Source organism: Heptranchias perlo, chromosome 10 (assembly GCF_035084215.1).
Source record: "Heptranchias perlo isolate sHepPer1 chromosome 10, sHepPer1.hap1, whole genome shotgun sequence".
NCBI lineage: Eukaryota > Metazoa > Chordata > Chondrichthyes > Hexanchiformes > Hexanchidae > Heptranchias > Heptranchias perlo.
The window spans coordinates 30,438,824-30,459,609 of record NC_090334.1 but is presented as its reverse complement, the minus strand read 5'-3'; the positions used below and the strand labels follow the sequence as shown (position 1 = coordinate 30,459,609).

At 41.0% G+C, this 20,786-nt stretch overlaps 1 long non-coding RNA gene across 1 annotated transcript in view; it reads right to left on the bottom strand.

Moving 5' to 3' along the window:
- The window catches only part of LOC137326124 (uncharacterized), a 705,949-nt gene that overhangs the window by 619,381 nt on the left and 65,782 nt on the right, over positions 1–20,786 (bottom strand). The window lies entirely within an intron of this gene.

Below are 20,786 nucleotides of genomic sequence, written 5' to 3'. Positions count from 1 at the left end.
TTTCTGCAGCCTTTTAAATCAGATTGATTGTCAATAATTGAGGAAGTGCAATTGAATATCAATATAATGAGAATTGTGAATAGTTTGTATCCTGCACATCTGCCTGGAGTCTAGGAAAACTGTAAAAGATACTAGAACTATTACATTAGTATTACATTTTTAGTGTAGGATCGAAGTATAACTTGTCCCCTGATGGTGGTAACTTGTTCAAAATGTGAGATGTTCCCAACATTTTGAATTGCAATATTAGACTGGATTAAGGAAAAATAAAAGGGAATCTTTAGATTGACGTTAAAAGCACTACATATTTTACAGTTTATCAAGTCAATTTTATATTTCAAATGATAAAAGTGGGTGTATTTAAAAAGAATGTTATACTGAAATATGCTACAGGACTTCCAAATTCAAGCTTCCTTAGTAGCTCCCTCTCCTCCTTTTAAGACCCTCCTTAAAACCCACCTCTTTGACTGAGCTTTTGGTCACCCCTCCTAATCTTTCTCTCTTTAGCTCGATATCTTGGAATGTTTTTCTGTTAAACACATGTCATAAAGTTGTTGTTGTATAATGTTCAGAGGGCCCATTCCTTGTTTCACTCTACTACATGATCTAGATGACGTCTAGGGTTTTATGCTTAATATGAACCGCCAAGTGCAAAAATATTATTTTACAAACGATGGAGCTTTTCAATAAATATATTGGCCTAGAATCTCCTCAAAATGAGTTACATCGCTATTGCCCCTTTAAAAAGATAAATGTGCACCTGCATTTGTATAGGCCTGTAAAGGGAGTCAGATGCAGGTTTCCTGGGTCTGCTCATTTGCATTCCCATTGGTGCAGGCATTGGTCTAAAACCAGTGTAAAACAGGAGCAAGCAGCTGAACAACCTGGAAATTTCTTTGCCACCTTTAAAAAGATAGGTCAGCCTGCATTCTTCAGCAACAGACTGGGGGGCACACAGGTGAAAGAGGAACAGTGCTTGGTTCATTTATTTCATTGTCAAACAACTTCACTGCATGTCTTAGCAATATTTTCAATTATATTTGTTCTGAATTATGAACACTCGAGGACCATCTGGGCTCTGAGGATAGCAGGGCCTGGCACCAAGCCAGAGAAGAAGGCTGCACACTTTCACTCATTCAGACCTCCAACCCCCCCCACCCCTGGAGGGTTTTGAATGCAGGACGAACAGACTCCTGGGTATGGGTGCCACCAAGCCACCCAGAAATATCACTCATGCCACCTGGAGGGAGGTGGCAGTGTCATTGAGTGCAAACCAGGACTGCAGAACAGTGCCATTAAAAGTTCCACATCTTCAGCAGGGCATGCAAGGTAACACATATGGATACTCTCCTTTTTCTTACTTGCCTATGCTGGGCACCAGCATACTCTTCACCCTCTTACATAGAATTACATAGAATGTACAGCACAGAAACAGACCATTCGGCCCAACTGGTCTATGTCGGTGTTTATGCTCCATGCCAGCCTCCTCCCACTTGTCTTCATCTAACCCTATCAGCATATCCTTCTATTCCTTCCTCCCTCATGTACTTATCTAGCTTCCCCTTAAATGCATCTATGCTATTTGTCTCAATTACTCCTTGTGGTAGCACATTCCACATTATAACCACTCTCTGAATTCTCCTGAATTCCCTATTGGATTCATTAGTGTCTATCATATTTATGGCCCCTAGTTTTAGTCTCACCCACAAGAAACATTTGGTCGATTAATTCTTCACAATGCTCTTTTGCTAAGGGGGTCTCTAACTTGGCATTTTGCATGAAAGCTACCCAGCTCCCCTCACAGCAATTACTCATACACACAACCCTAAAATTCCTTCCCCCACTTTAACAGGCTCATACCCCCACATCTCTTACTTTAGCTCTTTCACTTGTCACACAGTCCTCAACTGTTAGTCTTATCCTCAGTCACTCTCTGTTCTTGCAGGACATATTGACATACAATGCCCTCCAAAGGCAGTCCACCGGAAGGGACATCTCCATCTTTAAACCACTCACGCCTTACAAGAGAAGGCCATGGAACTATGGGGCATTCATTTAGCTCTTGGGAGCTAAATATTCAGGGTTGTTTAACATTTCAGAAGGATAGGAAAAAAGGTAAAGGTGGTGGGGTAGCTCTGTTAATAAAGGATGAAATTGGTATAATAGTGAGAAATGATCTTGGCTCAGAAGATCAAGTTGTCGAATCAATTTGGGTGGAGGTAAGAAATAGCAAGGGAAAGAAATCACTGGTGGGAGTAGCCTATAGGCCCCCTAACAGTAGCTGCACTGTAGGGCAAAATATTAATCAGGAAATAAGGGGGGCTTGTTAAAATGTAATGCAATAATCATGGGCGATTTTAACTTTCACATAGATTGGACAATTCAAATTAGCAAAAATAGCCCTGAGGAGGAGTTCATAGAGTGTATTAGGGACTGTTTCTTAGATCAATACGTCGGGGAACCAACCAGGGAACAGGCCATTTTGGATCTGGTAATGGGTAACGAAACAGGATTAATTAATGATCTCAAAGTAAAAGATCCCTTGGGAAGCAGTGATCATAACATGATATAATTTCACATCCAGTTTGAGAGTGAGGATCTTGGGTCTGAAACTACTGTATGAAACTTAAATAAGGGCAATTATAAAGGAATGAGGGTGGAATTGGCTAAAATGAACTGGGTAAACAGATTAGATGGTATGATGGTGGATAAGCAGTGGCAAACATTTAAAAAGATATTTTATGACTCGCAACAAAAATATATCCCTGTGAGGAGGAAAGGCTCCAAAAAAAGGGTGAACCAACCATGGCTAACTAAGGAAGTAAAGGATGGTATCAAGTTAAAAGAAAAAGCATACAACATGGCAAAGATTATTGGTAAGCCCGAAGATTGGGAAAACTTTAAAAAACAGCAAAGGATGACTAAAAGAATAATAAAGAGAGAGAAAATAAATTATGAGAGTAAACTAGCAAGAAATATAAAAACTGACAGTAAAAGCTTCTACAAGTATATACAAAGGAAGAGGGTAGCTAAAGTAAACATTGGTCCCTTAGAGGATGAGGCTGGGGAAATAATAAAGGAAAACAAGGAAATGGCAGAGGAATTGAACAGATATTTTGTATCTGTCTTCACAGTAGAAGACACTAATAATATACCAATAATAATAGAAAATCAAGGTGCAAAGAGGAGGGAGGAACTAAAAACAATCACTATCACTAGAGAAAAAGTACTAGGTAAACTAATGGGACTAAAGGCTGACAAGTCCCCTGGAACTGATGGCTTGCATCCGAGGGTCTTAAAGGAAGTGGCTGCAGAGATAGTGGATGCATTGGTTATAATCTTCCAGAATTCACTAGATTCTGGAAAGATCCCAGTGGATTGGAAAACCACAAATGTAACACCCCTATTCAAAAAGGGAGTGAAACAGAAAGCAGGTAACTATAGAGCAGTTAGCCTAACATCTGTCATTGGGAAAATGCTAGAATCCATTATTAAGGAAGTAGTAGCAGGACATTTGGAGACTCATAATACAATCAAGGAGAGTCAACATGGTTTAATGAAGGGGAAATCGTGTCTAACAAATTTATTAGAGTTCTTTGAGGAAGTAACAGGCAGGGTGGATAAAGGGGAACCAATGGATGCAGTATATTTGGATTTCCAAAAGGCATTCGATAAGATGCCACGTAAAAGATTACTGCACAAGAGCTCATGGTGTTGGGGGTAATATACTGGCATGGATAGAGGATTGGCTAACTAACAGAAAACAAAGAGTCGGGATAAAAGGGTCATTTTCAAAATGGCAATCTGTAACTAGTGGGGTGCCGCAGGGATCAGTGCTGGGGCCTCAACTATTTACAATATATATCAATGACAGAGTGTCTTGTGGCCAAATTTGCTGATGATACAAAGATAGGTGGAAAAGCAAGTTGCGATGAGGACACAAAGTGTCTGCAAAGGGATATTGACAGGTTAAGCGAATGGGCAAAAATTTGGCAGATGGAATATAATGTGGGAAAATGTGAAGTCATCCACTTTGGGAGGAAAAAGAAAAAAGAATGGAGAAATACTACAAAATGCTGCGGTACAGAAGGATTTGGGTGTCCTCGTACATGAAACACAGAAAGTCAACATACAGGTGCAGCAGGTAATCCGGAAGGCAAACGGAATATTGGCCTTTATTTCTAGGGAGATGGAGCATAAAAGCAGGGAAGTCATGCTACAACTGTACAGGGTGCTGGTGAGACCACACCTGGAGTACTGAATACAGTTCTGGTGCCCTTATTTAAGGAAGGACATACTTGCATTGGAGGCAGTTCAGAGAAGGTTCACTAGGTTGATTCCAGGTATGGAAGGTTTGTCTTATGAGGAAAGATTGAACAGGTTGGGTCTATACTCATTGGAGTTTAGAAGAATGAGAGGAGACCTTATTGAAACATACAAGATTCTGAGGGGACTCGATAGGGTAGATGCTGAGAGGATGTTACCCCTCATGAGGGAATCTAAAACTAGGGGGCAGAGTCTCAGAATAAGGGGTCGCCCGTTTAAGACAGAAATGAGGAGGAATTTCTTCTCCCACAGGGTCGTAAATCTTTGGAATTCTTTACTCCAAAAAGCTGTGGAGGCTGAGTCATTGAATACATTCAAGGCTGAGTTAGACAAATTTTTGATCAGCAAGGGAGTCAAAGGATATGGGGAAAGAGCGGGAAAGTGGAGTTGAGGTAGAAATCAGATCAGCCGTGATCTCATTGAATGGCGGAGCAGGCTCGAGGGGCCGAATGGCCTACTCCTGCTCCTATCTCTTATGGTCTTATGGCATTTTGCTGGTGCCAGGTTACTGACTGAGCACTTACACTGTCAGTCTGACATCCCTGACTCCGTGTAACTTACCCAGAATGCGTGAGCAGTGCAAACCCAGAAACCTTGCAGCTGCTGTGTCACTGGCGATTTCTATGACAATATGCAAATGAGGCTTTTTTTTTTTTATTCGTTCATGGGATGTGGGCGTCGCTGGCGAGGCCGGCATTTATTGCCCATCCCTAATTGCCCTTGAGAAGGTGGTGGTGAGCCGCCTTCTTGAACCGCTGCAGTCCGTGTGGTGACGGTTCTCCCACAGTGCTGTTGGGAAGGGAGTTCCAGGATGATTTGTTGGCTGGATCACGGGGAGGCCCAAAAATTGCGTGAAAACTCGGACGAAACGTTTTAAAGGTGTGCAAGTGGAGGAAACAGCTTCCACGGCAAAACATTTTTAAAAATTTTGCGCTATTCCTGCACATAAATACCCCGAAAATGGCAAGGACTTTCATCCCCATTATGGATCGAAAAATGCTCTTCACGAGAAAACATTTTCCACATTAGATTTATTACATTTCTATTTGTCGAGTCCTTTCTTACTTGGTATTTATAATTCTCACCTTCCAATCTGAATACTTGAAAAAAGTAAATCCTCACTACATTATATCATTACTGACATAATCTTGAATTATTAAAATGATTTTAAAATCCATATTTAATTCTTCAGCTTTAAAGACTGTAGATTTTGCTACACTCTGTATATTTTTCCTATGTATGTCTTTGTACTTCTCAATGTGCCTGAATGACTAAATCCACACCTAGGTTTAGTAAATCCTGACCTTCCATATTTCCATTTGGCAAATATCAGCTTCAGTTCTTGCGTTAAGTAAATTCTAATTTTGAGTAATGACGCACATTTAGTGATCAGATTAAGCTAAAGATGACTTTAGCATTCAAAATCAGGAGAGTCCAAATTCAGAACACAGAGATCGATTTTGGGATCTGGCTGGTGTCCATCAAGGGGTGGTGGGCAAAGTGCCGCAGGCAGGGAGGCAAAGCGTCCGCTCCACCCACCTGCCCGATTAAGTCGGCAGGAGGCGCGATCCAATTTCATAGTCAGGCCTCATGTTAGCAGAATTTGTGCGTTAACCAGCACTGAACAAGTACTGAGGCAGCTCGCCCATTTCAGGGGCGGGCGGGCGGGGTGGGGGCTGGGAAGTCCGGTGTCTCCTCTGCAGAGCCGAGGCAGACATTTCCCGTTGGGGAGCGGGTGCGCATAGAGAGTCCGGCCGTGGGCAGGAAGATTTTTGTGGGGCCGGGAGGAGCTTTCATGCTCCTCCTGGCCCCACAAAAATCATGTAAAAATGTGTTTGTAAACTATTTTGAAGCGGTCTGCAGTGGTCCCTTTAAGGAGCGTTGGTTTGGCCGCTCTATGCTGCGCCTGGTAGAAGACCACACGTCTTAGGACCCCAATTTAAATATATTAATAAGGCTCCCGCCTGTTTCGGGTGGCAGCGCTGGCCACCTAAATCAAGACTCATTGCAAAATCGCATTGGGTTGGCCTCGGAGGCAAGTGAGTGGTTGTTTTGTTTTACATTGTTGTGTCTCCTTACCACAATGCTCACACCGCCAGACAAGACGGTGAGACAAAAATTGTCCCCACAGATTCATAAAATCTTGTGAATGAAGTGAGAATTTAGTAAAGTTTGACGTCAGGCTTATTAGCACTAAATTGATTATCTAGATGATTTTGTTTGTAATACAATGAACATATGATATGAACACACACACACATCTGTAAGGCAGGCTAATATATGACAGATTGAAAAATTAGAGAGATGGGGATTACTCAATAATTGGCAATGATTATTTCACCTTGTATGTATTTTTCTGGATAAGATTATGATAGTTTTATGTGTTTTGGATCCATGTTGTGCATACCTTTAACTTTTTTAAACCCTGTGGAGCTTGTCCTAATTTATGAGAATTGTACAACTTTTTATTCAGTTGGTGATACAGCTCTCCTTTCAATTCACTGCCTAAGTATTTTTGGGGTTTCATTTGCTCTTAACTGACTACACATTAAATGAGATTTAATTGTTTCTCAATTCTTTAGTGCATACTGAACACCCAATCAGAATACACCCACTGAGTGCTGTTGAACCAATCGTCAAACTGTTAACCATGAACTTAGTAAGCTATGACCTGTGGTCATACTTTCAAGATGCTCACCCACAATTAGCTTCTCCACCTGATCTATCTCATTACGCACAACCAGATCGAGCAATATTTCTGCCCTTGTTGGCCTCTTAACATATTCCCTCTATGTCCCAATTGATGGTTGGATAATTAAAATCTCCTAGAACAATAATTTTATTATTCCTATTCATCTCGCTGCAGATTTACTCTTCAATTTCCTTTCCACAATTTGGCAATCTGTAATCCATCCCTACTAATGCAACAAGCTCTCTTTTCTCTTTGATCTCTCACCATTGAGACTCTGTCTGTACCTCTTTCGTGTCTACATCAACCCTCTCTACAGAATCTATTCCCTCATTTACCAATATCGCCACTCTGCCTCCTTTCTTATCTATTCCTTCCTTCCTAAATATATTGGTGGTATTTTTCGGCTGCCAGCTGCCCGTTTCTTGCCTGAAAAATGGGTGACCATCAGTTGAAAGTCAGGTGATGGGGGGGAACATCTGGGGGGGTGGGGGGGGGTGCACATCCCATTTATGCCGAGGTCTATATGATGCAATATTCAGGTGGGCGTGTGAGTGCATGAGCTGCCCACCTGCCTGTTTCGGGTTTAAGTCTGTTTAAATATGCAAATCAGGGTCCTGTACTGGGTGTAGGACCCAGTTTGCAATTTTCAGATACAAATAGGCGGAGCATATGCCACAAACACTTCACCACATTTGTAGCAGGTGGTCAGCAATCTATCCAGCATTCCTGAAAGGGACCACTGGTGGCTGCTTAAGAAAAGGCCCAGAGTCTTTTTTGGGAGAACTTTTGTGGGACTAGGACGAGCCACAGTACTCCTTCGGGCTCCATAAAAATACTGCAGGCCGACCCGCGCTCAACCCCCTCCAGGATCGACTTGCCTCCTTCCCCCCCCTCCGCCACCCCTCGACCTGACTTACTGACTGACTCAGCGTGGGAGAAGGCTGATTTCTCGCCTTCCCACAATTGGTGAGCTACAGCAGGGCACAACTGAAGATGGTTCGGGCCCACCAGCTTTGGGTGGGTGGCACGGCCCCTCTCCAAATTCGCCCCTGTTTCGGGTGGAAGTCGAATTGCCCTCCCCCCCCACCCCCCCCACCCCCCCCCAATTATATCTTGGTGTTTATTTTCCATTCTGGTCCAGTTTTCAGCCAGGTTTCAGTTAATAAAATTAAGTCTAGATCTTCCTGTAAAATAATCAGTTCCAGTTCCCCCCATTTATTTCCCACACTCTGTGTGTTGCAAGTAATGTATTTTAACCTTTGTTTGCTTTTTTTAAACAATACTCCTTTTCCCATGATTTTTATCTAAGCTACCTCCTATCTTCACTTCAATCTTTCTTCTGTTTATGGCTAGTCTATTTGATTTTATTCCATATCCCTTTTGCTAATTTATTTTCTACATGAACATTATCCACATCTATTTCTCCCTTCCTTTTTAGCCGATCCTGATTGCCTTTTATTTCTCAGCAACACCCCCTGCCCCCCCCGCCACCATCCCAGTCTAAATACCTCGTCACTACCCTATTTAACCATTTTACCAATACATCAGCACCCTCCTATTTAGATCTTTCCTATCTTTGTGGAATAGCTCCCATCCGACCCAGAACTGATGCCGATGCTCAATAAAGTGGAATTGCTCGCCTGACATCATACCTTTAGCCATGCATTGATTTCCCTGATCTTCCTGTCCTTCCCTATTCTATGATGTGGAGATGCCGGTGATGGACTGGGGTTGACAATTGTAAACAATTTTACAACACCAAGTTATAGTCCAGCAATTTTATTTTAAATTCACAAGCTTTCGGAGACTTCCTCCTTCCTCAGGTGAACGGTGTGGAAACCTGAGGAAGGAGGAAGCCTCCGAAAGCTTGTGGAATGTAAAATAAATTTGTTGGACTATAACTTGGTGTTGTAAAATTGTTTACAATTCCCTATTCTAGCACATGGCTGGGGAAGTAATCCTGAGATTGCCACTTGTGAAGTCCTGATCTGAAACCTGTTTCTTAATCTCCTAAATTAGTTTTTCAGAACTTCAGACCTTTCTTTGCCTACATCATCCTGTTGATAACCACCTGGTCGACCAGCAGAAAAAGTTGAGATTTCACACGGAAGAACATTTGTGTTAATAAACCCCCACAATAGGGATATTAATGCTTAATGAACCAAAAACAGGAAACACATCCTAAAGAGATAAGTTTGTTGTGCCTGATGATCCTTTTTTGTTCCTAAAAAATCTTCTTATGCTTTAAAAGCTGGGCTGGTCTAAATACACTAGGTGTATATTTACCAACTCCTTTAAATGTTCTTAAGTGCTAATATTAATGGGGAAATCTAGACACAAATCCACTTGTTTACCGTGTTAGCACATTATTTTTTATGCCTTATTTAAAATAGCAGCAAGTTTTTTCATTCCGTTAAAATAGCAAGTGATTTAAATAGAAAAACTTGCAGCAAATATATCTTTGCATCTGATGAAAAGTCCAACTAAAATCACTGGCTTATACTTAAAGAGAAAAGTGTTAGAGTAAGGACACCATTTTAGATGAAATGTAAATTTTAATGTTATGAAAATATAATGCTGGAGCTGTGAGACTCTTAAATTTGAACATCCGTAACTGGGGCAGTGTTAGTTCCGTGCCATTGCCCAGAGCCCCGAGTCAGTCAGGTGCTCCAAACAGATCCAGTGAATGGACACCAAGGCAATGGTAAAAGCTGATGCCTGATCATTTTGTCAACCATTTTTATATTACCTATTGCAAAGATGCCTTTTCACGATCATATGTGTGTAGATTTAACACCAGGTTAAGTAGGTAGTATTTGGTATCACTATCTAGCAAAATGTAGGGGCCTAAACTGAACCTTTGTACAGGGCTCCCGCAAGGCAAACGCTGCCCCTGGCCGTACACTGGAGCCCAGAGGAAATCTTGGAAGAGGATATTTGAAAGCTGTATTTTAAATAACTCTTACCTTCGCTGTGGTCAGGAAGACTTGGCATGTAATTGGCAAATGAATTTCAATATAGACAAGTGTCAGGTGGTGCATTTGGTAGGAGGAATAAGGAGGCCGCATACTGTTTGGATAATAAGAGTCTAAATGGGGTAGAGGAGCAAAAGGATCTAGGGGTACAGATACACATATCACTAAAAGTAATGACACAGGTTAATCAGGCCATAAAAAAAGCAAACAAAGCACTGAGGTTCATTTTTAGAGGGATAGAATTGAAAAGCAGTGAGGTTATATTAAACGTGTTTTGAACCTTGATTAGACCGCACATAGAGTATTGTCCACAGTTCTGGTCTCCAAATTTAAAAAAGCATATTGAGGCATTGGAGAAGGTGCAAAAAGGATTTACAAGGATGATACCAGAACAGAGAGGTTATATTTATCAGGAAAGATTGCACAGATTATAGAATCATAGAAGTTTACAACATGGAAACAGGCCCTTCGGCCCAACATGTCCATGTCGCCCAATTTATACCACTAAGCTAGTCCCAATTGCCTGCACTTGGCCCATATCCCTCTATACCCATCTTACCCATGTTACTGTCCAAATGCTTTTTAAAAGACAAAATTGTACCCGCCTCTACTACTGCCTCTGGCAGCTCATTCCAGACACTCACCACCCTTTGAGTGAAAAAATTGCCCCTCTGGACCCTTTTGTATCTCTCCCCTCTCACCTTAAATCTATGCCCCCTCGTTATAGACTCCCCTACCTTTGGGAAAAGATTTTGACTATCTACCTTATCTATGCTCCTCATTATTTTATAGACTTCTATAAGATCACCCCTAAACCTCCTACTCTCCAGGGAAAAAAGTCTCAGTCTATCCAACCTCTCCCTATAAGTCAAACCATCAAGTCCCGGTAGCATCCTAGTAAATCTTTTCTGCACTCTTTCTAGTTTAATAATATCCTTTCTATAATAGGGTGACCAGAACTGTACACAGTACTCCAAGTGTGGCCTTACTAATGTCTTGTACAACTTCAACAAGACATCCCAACTCCTGTATTAAATGTTCTGACCAATGAAACCAAGCATGCTGAATGCCTTCTTCACCACCCTATCCACCTGTGACTCCACTAGAAAAGAGAGGGCTGAGGGGTGACCTGATGGAGGTCTTTAAGATAATGAAAGGGTTTGATAGCATAGACGTAGAGAAGATGTTTCCACTTGTGGAGGAGTCCAAAGCTTGGGGTCATAAATAGAAGATCGTCACTTAGAAATCCAATAGGGAATTCAGGAGAATCTTCTTTACCAAAGGAGTGGTAAGAATGTGGAATTTGCTACCAGAAGGAGTAGCTGAGGCGAATAGTATAGATGCATTTAAGGAGAAGCTTGATAAGCATGAGGGAGAAAGGAATAGAAGGATATTCTGATGGGGTTAGATGAAGAGGGGTAGTCAGAGGCTGCGTGGAGCATAAACGCCTGCACAGACCAGTTGGGCCGAATGGCCTATTTCTGTGCTGTAAATTCTATGTAATTCTATGTAACTTATGCTCATAGGAATAGGCCTTTCAGCCCCTTGAGTCTGTTCTGCCATTCAATTTGATCATGGCGGATCCATACTTGAACTCCCTTTACCTGCCTTTGTTCTATATCCTTTGATACCATTACCTAACAAAAATCTAACTATCTCAGTTTTGAAAGTTTCAATTGACCCAGATTACACAGCTTTTGGGGGGAGAAAGTTCCAGATTTCCACTGCCGTTTGTGTGAAAAACTGCCTTCTGATTTCAATCCTAAGTGGCCTAGCTCTAGTTTTAAGATTATGCCCCCTTGTTCAGGATTCCCTCACCAGAGGAAATAGTTTTTCTGTATCTATCCGATCAAATACCTCAATTAGATCACCTCTCAACTCAAGGGAATACAAGCTATGTTTGTGCAACATGGTCTCATAATTTAACCATTTAAGCCCTGGTATAATTCTGGTGAATCTGTGCTATACCCCTTCAATGGCCAATATAACTTTCCTGAGGTTCAGTGCCCATAACTAAAAGCAGTACTCCAGGTGAGGTCTGGCTAAGGATCTGTACAACTGAAGCATCACTTACTCACTTTTGTATTCCAACCCCCTTGAGGTAAAGGCCAACATTCCATTAGATTTTTTGCTTACTTTTTGTACCTGTGCACTAGCTAGTAGTCATTTGTGTACATGGACACCTAAATCCCTTTGCTCCCTTCTCAAATGATGGAATGACATTTGCAGTTTTCCAATCCAAAGGCACATTTCCTGAATCTGGAGAGCTTTGCAAAATTATGACTAATGCATCTGCAATTTGCTCACCTATTTCTTTTAATATTCTGTGGTGGAAACCATCAGGATCTGGAAAGTGGTTTATCTTAAGTCCCATTATTTTCTTCATTTACTTTTTTTTTTCAATTGTATTAAACCCACTAAGTTCTTGCCCTTCACTTATTTTTAGGTTCTGTTGTACTGCTGGTATTTTGTCCTGTTCCTCTAATCATTTAACAAGTTTGCCATTTTTGTATTTTCCATTATAACACTTTAAAAGTACTTCATTGGTTGTAAAGCATTTTGGAACGTCTTGAGGTTGTGAAAGGTGCGATATAAATGCAAGCCTTTGTTTTTTTTTCTTAAAATCTCATCTGTATCCATCCTTAAGAACATAAGAAATAGGAGCAGGAGTAGGCCATACGGCCCCTCGAGCCTGATCTTCTACTTCAACTCCACTGTCCTGCTCTATGCCCATGTCCCTTGATTCCCTTAATGTCCCAAAATCTGTCGATCTCAGTCTTGAATGCACTCAATGGCTGAGCATCCACAACCCTCTGGGTAGAGAATTCCAAAGATTCACAACCCTCTGAGCGAAGAAATTTTTCCTCATCTCAATCCTAAATGGCCGACTCCTTATCTTGAGACTATGACCCCTGTTCTAGACTCTCCAGCCAGGGGAAACAGCCTCTCATCATCTACCCTGTCAAGCCCTCTAAGAATTTTATACGTGTCAAAGAGATCACCACTCATTCTTCTAAACTCCAGAGAATATAGGCCCATTCTACACAATCTCTCCTCACAGGACAACCCTCTCATCCCAGGAATCAATCTCGACAACCTTCATTACACCTCCTCTAATGCAAGTATATCCTTGGTGAGGAGACCAAAACTGTACATAGTACTCCAGTGTGGTCTCACCACAGCCCTATATAATTGCAGTAAGACCTCCTTACTCTTATACTCCCACTCCCTTGCAATAAAGGCTAACGTACCATTTTTCTTCCTAATTGTTTGCTTTCTGTGAGTAGTGTACAAGGACACCTAAATCCCTCTGAATACCAACATTTCTTAGTTTCTCACCATTTAAAAAATATTCTGCTTTTCTATTCTTCCGACCAAAGTGGATAATTTCACATTTTCCCACATTATTTACCATCTGCCACCTTCTTGCCCAATCACTTAACCTGTCTATATCCCTTTGCAGCCTCTTTGCGACTTCCTCACAGCTTACTTTCCCACCTAGCTTTGTATCGTCAGCAAACTTGGATACATTACACTCGGTCCCCTCATCTAAGTCATTGATATATATTGTAAACAGCTGAGGCCCAAGCACTGATCCTTGTGGCATCCCACTAGTTACAACCTGCCAACCCGAAAATGACCCATTTATTCCTACTCTCTGTTTTCTGTCTGTTAACCAATCCTCAATCCATGCTATTACATTACCCCCAATCCCATGAGCCCTAATCTTGAGTAACAACCTCTTGGGTGGCACCTTATCGAATGCCTTTTGAAAACACAAATATACTCCATCCACCGATTCCCCTTTATCTACCCTGCTAGTTACACCCTCAAAAAACTCTCAGATTTGTCAAACATAATTTCGCTTTCATAAAACCGTGTTGAATCTGCCTAATCATATTATGATTTTCTAAGTGCCCTGTTACTACGTCCTTAATAATAGATTCTAGCATTTTCCCTACTACTGATGTCGGGCTAACTGGCCCATAATTCCTTGTTTTCTCTCTCCCTCCTTTCTTGAATAGCGGGGTTACATTCACTACCTTTCAATCCATAGGGACAGTTCTAGAATCTAGGGAATTCAGAAAGATCAAAACCAATGCATCCACTATCTCTGCAGCCACCTCTTTTAAAACCCTAGGATGGAGGCCATCAGGTCCAGGGAATTTGTCGGCTTTTAGTCCCATTAATTTCTCCAGTACTTTTTCTTTACTAATCTTAATTACTTTAAGTTCCTCACTCTCATTAGACCCTTGGTTCCCCACTATTTCCAGTATATTTTTTGTGTCTTCTACTGTGAAGACAGATACAAAATATTTGTTTAACATCTCTGCCATTTCCTTATTCCCCATTATAATTTCTCCTTTCTCTGCCTCTAAGGGACCCGCATTTACTTTCATTGATCTCTTCCTTTTTACATACTTGTAAAAGCTCTTACAATCTGTTTTTATATTTCTTGCTAGTTTACTCGCATATTCAATTTTCTCCCTCTTTACCAATTTCTTGGTCATCCTTTGCTGATTTCTAAAACCCTCCCAATCATTAGGCATACCACCATTTTGGCAACATTGTAAGCCTCTTTTTTTAATCTAATACTATCTTTAACTTCTCTAGTTAGCCATGGTTGGATCACTTTTCCTGTGGTGTTTTTATTCCTCAAGAGAATGTATATTCATTGAGAATTATGAATTATTTCTTCAAATGTTCACCAGTGCTTATCTATTGTCATATCTTTTAATCTAATTTCCCAATCTACCTTAGCCAACTCGCCCGCCGTTCCTAAGTAATTGGCTTTGTTTAAATTTAAGACCCTAGTTTCGGACTTAACTACATCACTCTCAAACTCAATATGAAATTCTTTCATTTTATGATCGTTCAGCCCCAGAGGATCCTTATCTATAAGATTACTAATTAACCCTGTCTCATTAAACAATACTAGATCTAAAATAGCCTGTTCACGAGTTGGTTCCTCGACATATTGTTCTAGAAAACTGTCTCGAATGCATTCCATGAACTCGTCCTTCAAACTACTTTTGCCAATTTGGTTTGCCCAGTCTATATGAAGGTTAAACTCCCCCATGATGATTGCATTACCCTTATTACATGCTCCTCTAATTTCCTGATTTATACTCTGTCCAACACTATAACTATTGTTAGAGGGCCTATAAACTACTCCCATCAGTGTTTTCTGCCCCTTGTTATTTCTTAGCTCCACCCATACAGATTCTACATCCTGATTTTCTGAGTTAAGATCCTTTCTCTCTACTGTCTTTATCTCATCCTTTATTATCAGGGCTACCCCCCTCCCTCCACCCCCTCCTTTTCCATGTTGCCTATCTTTTCTAAAAAATCAAGTACCCTGGAAAATTTAGTTCCCAACCTTGGTCACCCTGCAACCACGTCTCAGTAACGGCTACTAGATCAAACTCATTTATCTCTATTTGTGCCGTAAATTCATCTATCTTGTTATGAACACTTCGTGCATTCAGATACAGCGCCTTTAATTTTAACTTTTTTACTATTTTTCCCTTCCTCACTAATGCCCTGTTACCTGTGTTAAACTCTCTGTCCCTTCCTGACACACTCTGCCCGTTTTTAAAGCCCTCATTCCCCTTTACCACTCTCTTTCTCTTAATATTTTTATTCAAATATTTGCTGTTATCTTCGCTATCCCTTGCAAGTTCTTTTTCATACTCCCTTTTTATACTTTCTTTGTATCCCCTTGTTGCTTTTTGTAGCTCTCCAAGTCCACTGGATTTCCACTCGAGGATGACTGTGGGAGGTAAGATAAACAAAACAGCTGCATGGTCGAGCAGTGTGTTAGAGCATTAATATGTTGCATCACAAAGTGCTACGATGTAGATTTATACTTCCCATCCAACAACAGTTAATAGAGAAGTACCGATTGCTACCAAAATTGGACATTCCTGGGGAGGGATGGGGGGGTGGAGAAATAGGTGGTCGTTAAAAATTCCTTGCCCCACCCAAAAACTCTGAAGTCTCCTCCCCCTTAACCAACAGTAAAAGAGCAGCAACCTTTTAGTTTCCCACTTTCTCTGTCCCTCTGGTGTTAACTGAATTTGATAGTGCCAACCCTTAAGATGTGTGCAGATAAATAAAGTAATGCTCAATGAAACAGTAGTAATTGCTTTTTAGTTGATCAAACTGCCACATCAAGCTATTTTCGTTATTGTTAAAATTTTGCCATATACCTCATCTAAACTTGGTGATGGGCAGTAGTTGAAAGGACTGTGGTGAGTGTGAAAATGAAACGTAAAATGGAGGCCTGTCTTGTACCCATAAGATTCCACTGCACAATATCTAATTTAAGAGATCATCGTATCATTTAAGACTTCAACTATTGTGTATTTTATTATCATTTGACATTATGGGGATCTATCAATATTGGCAATGAGAGGAATTTACTTTGATGACAAGAAGATTCCCACTCCTCCTGCACATCCATCGGTCTCCAGGGAAGCTATAAAAGATCTGATCATTTGAAGGCCCACCTCGGAACCAAAACAAAATCAAACTTTTGCATCATGTAGCATTCTTGCTTTGTGTTAAAACTGGGATGCTGCAGTCGCTTGAGGTTACTGTAACATGAGGAGCCTTTTAATAAGGCCAGATGTGCACAGCCACTTGTGGCCTCTGATATCTGGGAACTCCACTTCTGAAATCCTTCACTTACCAAGGCTAAAACTCAAATGAAAAGGCCTGCATTCTGACATTTTAGAGGCCTGACAGAAAAACACTTCCCTAAATTTGAACTGGTAACCTGGTCCTTCTTTGCCATAACAACCACATTCAAAATAAAGAAAGTAATTGAATAGGACTTATTTTATGGATTTATACTTGTCAAAAAAAAATCAAAAACTTTAATTCCCATTATTTTATTCATACTGTTGTTTCAATCTTACAGGAATAGTTTAGTTTACATTACGTAGTCCTAATTTATCGTTAAGTCCACATTACTATCAGAGTGCTTGCCCACTGTTAAAATTAGTTGTTTGGTACACATTCAAATACTAAGTGTTCTAACAGGGCTATTAATTTTGACCATTGCCACATTTGTCTGTCTTTTCTCCAGTGTTTTGTGAACATCTTGCTGTGTGACTGGCTGAGCAGCATAAACATAAAGATATTTGTTTCACATTCAGACTTTTAAATTTATCATCTGTGATCTAATGAGTTTTGTCATTTCTCAGCTGATGATCCCTGAGAGCTTGCCAGGAAAGAATTGTCTTAATTAATTCCCTCATGCGAAGGAAAAACTGATACTGCATTTGAAGTCATCATCACATATGAATATGGTGAGGTCCATTAAGACCAAGAACAAAGAAACAAATGGTTGCCCTTCCCCTGTCCCCCAAATTTGAGGCAATGTCCTTATTAAATTTAGTGCTGCTGAACTCTGGAATGCTGTGGAAGAAAAATATTGCATGCTATATGCAGTGGTGGTAACTCTATGTGGAGTAGTGGTAACTCTATGTGGAGTAATGGTAACTCTATGTGGGCCTGGAGCAGAGTATGTTTTTCATTTGAGTCATTTCTGTGATGTCAAATGACCTTGAGACATCTGGAGTTATGAATATCATGGGGGCATTGCACTTTTTTATTTTTCCCCAAAAATGATCCAGATATGCGGTGTGAACAGAGGATTGCGTGAGTGGGGGTTACTGAGAAAGTAATTTATGTGCATCAGCACTACATAATCCCATTCCCCTTCAGGCTTGAGTATTATGTCACCGTGACACTACTTGGAAATGAGGATTATTTTCTGGAAAATATCTGCTCTGTGCTTTTACTATCTTTACGTCACTACGTAGAGTAGGATTTGATGTGTAATTTTTCTAGTCAAGGCAAGATGATTCTGCTGCTGATCTGTTATGAGAAATATGGCAAATGCAAGTCCAATGATATGAAACCTGGATTTTATGAAGAATTTGTGTGACTTTTACCTTGTAGCAGATCTACTTCTTGTCAACGCAGTACAGAGCAACATTAGCTATGAAGTCACGGAGAAGGCATAGGGGATACTTTCCTTTATTAGCCGAGGTATAGAATATAAGAGCAGGGAGGATTTGCTGGAACTTTATAAAACATGCTTGAGTACTGCATACAGTTCTGGTCACCACATTACAGGAAAGATGTGATTGCACCAGAGAGGGTACAGAGGAGATTTACGAGGATGGAGAATCTTAGCTATGAGAAAAGATTGGGTAGGCTGGGGTTGTTTTCTTTGGAACAAAGGAGGCTGAGGGGAGATTTAATTGAGGTATGACGGGATTAGATAGTGTAGATAGGGAAGACCTATTTCCCTTAGCAGAGGGGTCAGTGACCAGGGGGCATAGATTTCAAGTAATTGATAGAAGGATTAGATGGGAGCTGAGGAGAAATTTTTTTGCCCAGAGGGTGGTAGAGGTCTGGAACTCACTGCCTGAAAGGGTGGTAGAGGCAGAAACCCTCCACTCATTAAAAAAGTACGACAGGGCTACGGACCAAGTGCTGGAAAGTGGGATTAAGCTGGATAGCTCTTTTTCGGCTGGCACAGACACGATGGGCCGAATGGCCTCCTTCTGTGCCGTAACTTTCTATGATTCTATGATTCTAAGGTGACTGCTCACCAACCCTCTCAGTTTAAAAAAAAAGGCTGCACCAAGGCAATAACCCTCAAAGGGAAAATCATGGGCACAAAATGTACATGGGAGATATATAAATCCAAGGAGACCTCACCAGACAAATTTGGGTCATGTCCAGAAAAAATGTCTATAAGACTAAGAATTCCAGAGAACATATTGTGGGAGTATTTTTCACACACAAGCTCAGACTGTGGGAAATGTGTTCTATCAATTTAGAAAAAAAATCTCTCATAGCTTATAAATAATGGACACCCTGTGCTGCTATAATTGATTCAATAGTATTTCAAGAGCATCTGATGTGCAATCATTCTGCCTTCCAATAAAAGATCACCCCCGATCTCCAGTTCAATACAATTTAATAAATTTAATTCAATTGTATTTAAAAGTTCCAGTACATTGCCTGGAAAATATTTCAGGTCCTGAGTATTCTGTTCTGTAAACTAATTTGTGTTCTATTCCAATCCAGTTACTAAATGAAACATTAAATACAATAAATATTAATAAGAAACAGAGATGAAACAAAATATTTTTTCTGAAGAGTACTCTGCTAAAATACTTGTAGCAAAAGTTGGAAAGTTGTTTTATGTTGATGTATTTCGTAGAGAATGGATTCAGAAAGCAATACAGAAATGTACAGATAATTCTTTACTCTTATTTTAAGGGGCTTTTGTTTTTGGCCCACCAATGAAGACTGTTGCCCTATTTGCCTTTACTAACAGGAATAAAGAGGAATTCTTTGGAGCAATTTGGGTGGGAAAGCTCTGCTGCAGAGGCCGTATGAAGAGTCTTCCATCTGGCTGTTGCCATTAGACTGAGAACCCATGTGCAGTATAAAAGCAAAATCTGAACTCCATCAAGACTTTTGGGTGCAAGAAAATAGTCTGCATGAAACCTCAGCAATGTCCAATGTTGTAAATGGATTGCTACATGGAAGTAAACCTCAGTGAATCTGCAGATGTGGCCAGACAATCTCATGGGTGATCTGTGTAGATGATTTTAGGCAGAGCAAACATTCTGAACTTCTCCCTTCTGAGAAATTTGTTTAGAAGTTGATGGCCAAGGATTGGTGAAGATCCCACTGATTCCTTGGGCATCACCAAGTAAAAGGCATAAAATGTCATCCTTTCCTAATCCATTATACCATCTATTATTCCAGCTTGAAATAAACTGCTCAATTTGGTTGGTAAAAACTTTTGAATAAGGTGTTACTAAGCAAGGTAAACAATTTATTTGAACTTTGAAAACACCAACTCAAAATGTAAGGAGTCAGCCTTCTTGATTGTTTCTCAGACTCCAGTACCTGTGATGATTCCTTCCAGCAGACTGCAAGAGCTGCAAGCAATGAGGGGAAAATTTAACTATTGAGCAGTGGAGCAGGTGGGCTGGCTGCCCATGACCTGCAGCGGGAGGCCCAGTTCATTTTGAGGGCCGAGCCTCATTATCTGGGCCAGTGCAATATCGGGTGGCTCAAAGGCCGACCCAGCTAGCAGGAAGGTTGGGGGTAGGGAGGGGTGGCGGAGAGTGTGATTACAGAGGAGGGAGCCCGGGGTGGCAGTTGTCCACGTTATTTTGTGAAGTCTGGAGGTTGCACTCCTTCTCCTGGCTTCACAAAGATAATTTTAGACTTACCTTTTTGGGGCCACTTCCTCTTGCCCACCAGCCTTTACTGAGCGGCGCATCTACGGTGCATGCTCCGCCCAGTAGGTCATTAAAATTGTATCAGGGTCCTACATGCATCATTTTAACTGCTACTGCCTCATTTCTGGCAGGTGGAGGGAGTTAATACATCCCCTTTGGTATCACGCTGTTGGCTGTGGCACAGTGGTAGCACTCTAGACTCTGTGTCAGAAGGGTGTCGGTTCATGTCCTACTGCAGAGCCTTGAGCTCAAAATCTAAGCTGACACTCCAGTGCAGTATTGTTGGAGGTGCCGTCTTTCAGATGAAATGTTAAACCGAGGCCCTGTCTGCCCTCCTGGGTAGACACAAAAGTTCCAACAGCACTATTTCGAAGAAGAGCAGGGCAGTTCTCCCTGGTGTCCTGGAGAAAATTTATCCCTCAACCAACATCACTAAAACAGATTATCTGGTCATTATCACATTGGGACCTTGCTGTACGCAATTGGCTGCCGCGTTTCCTATATTACAAC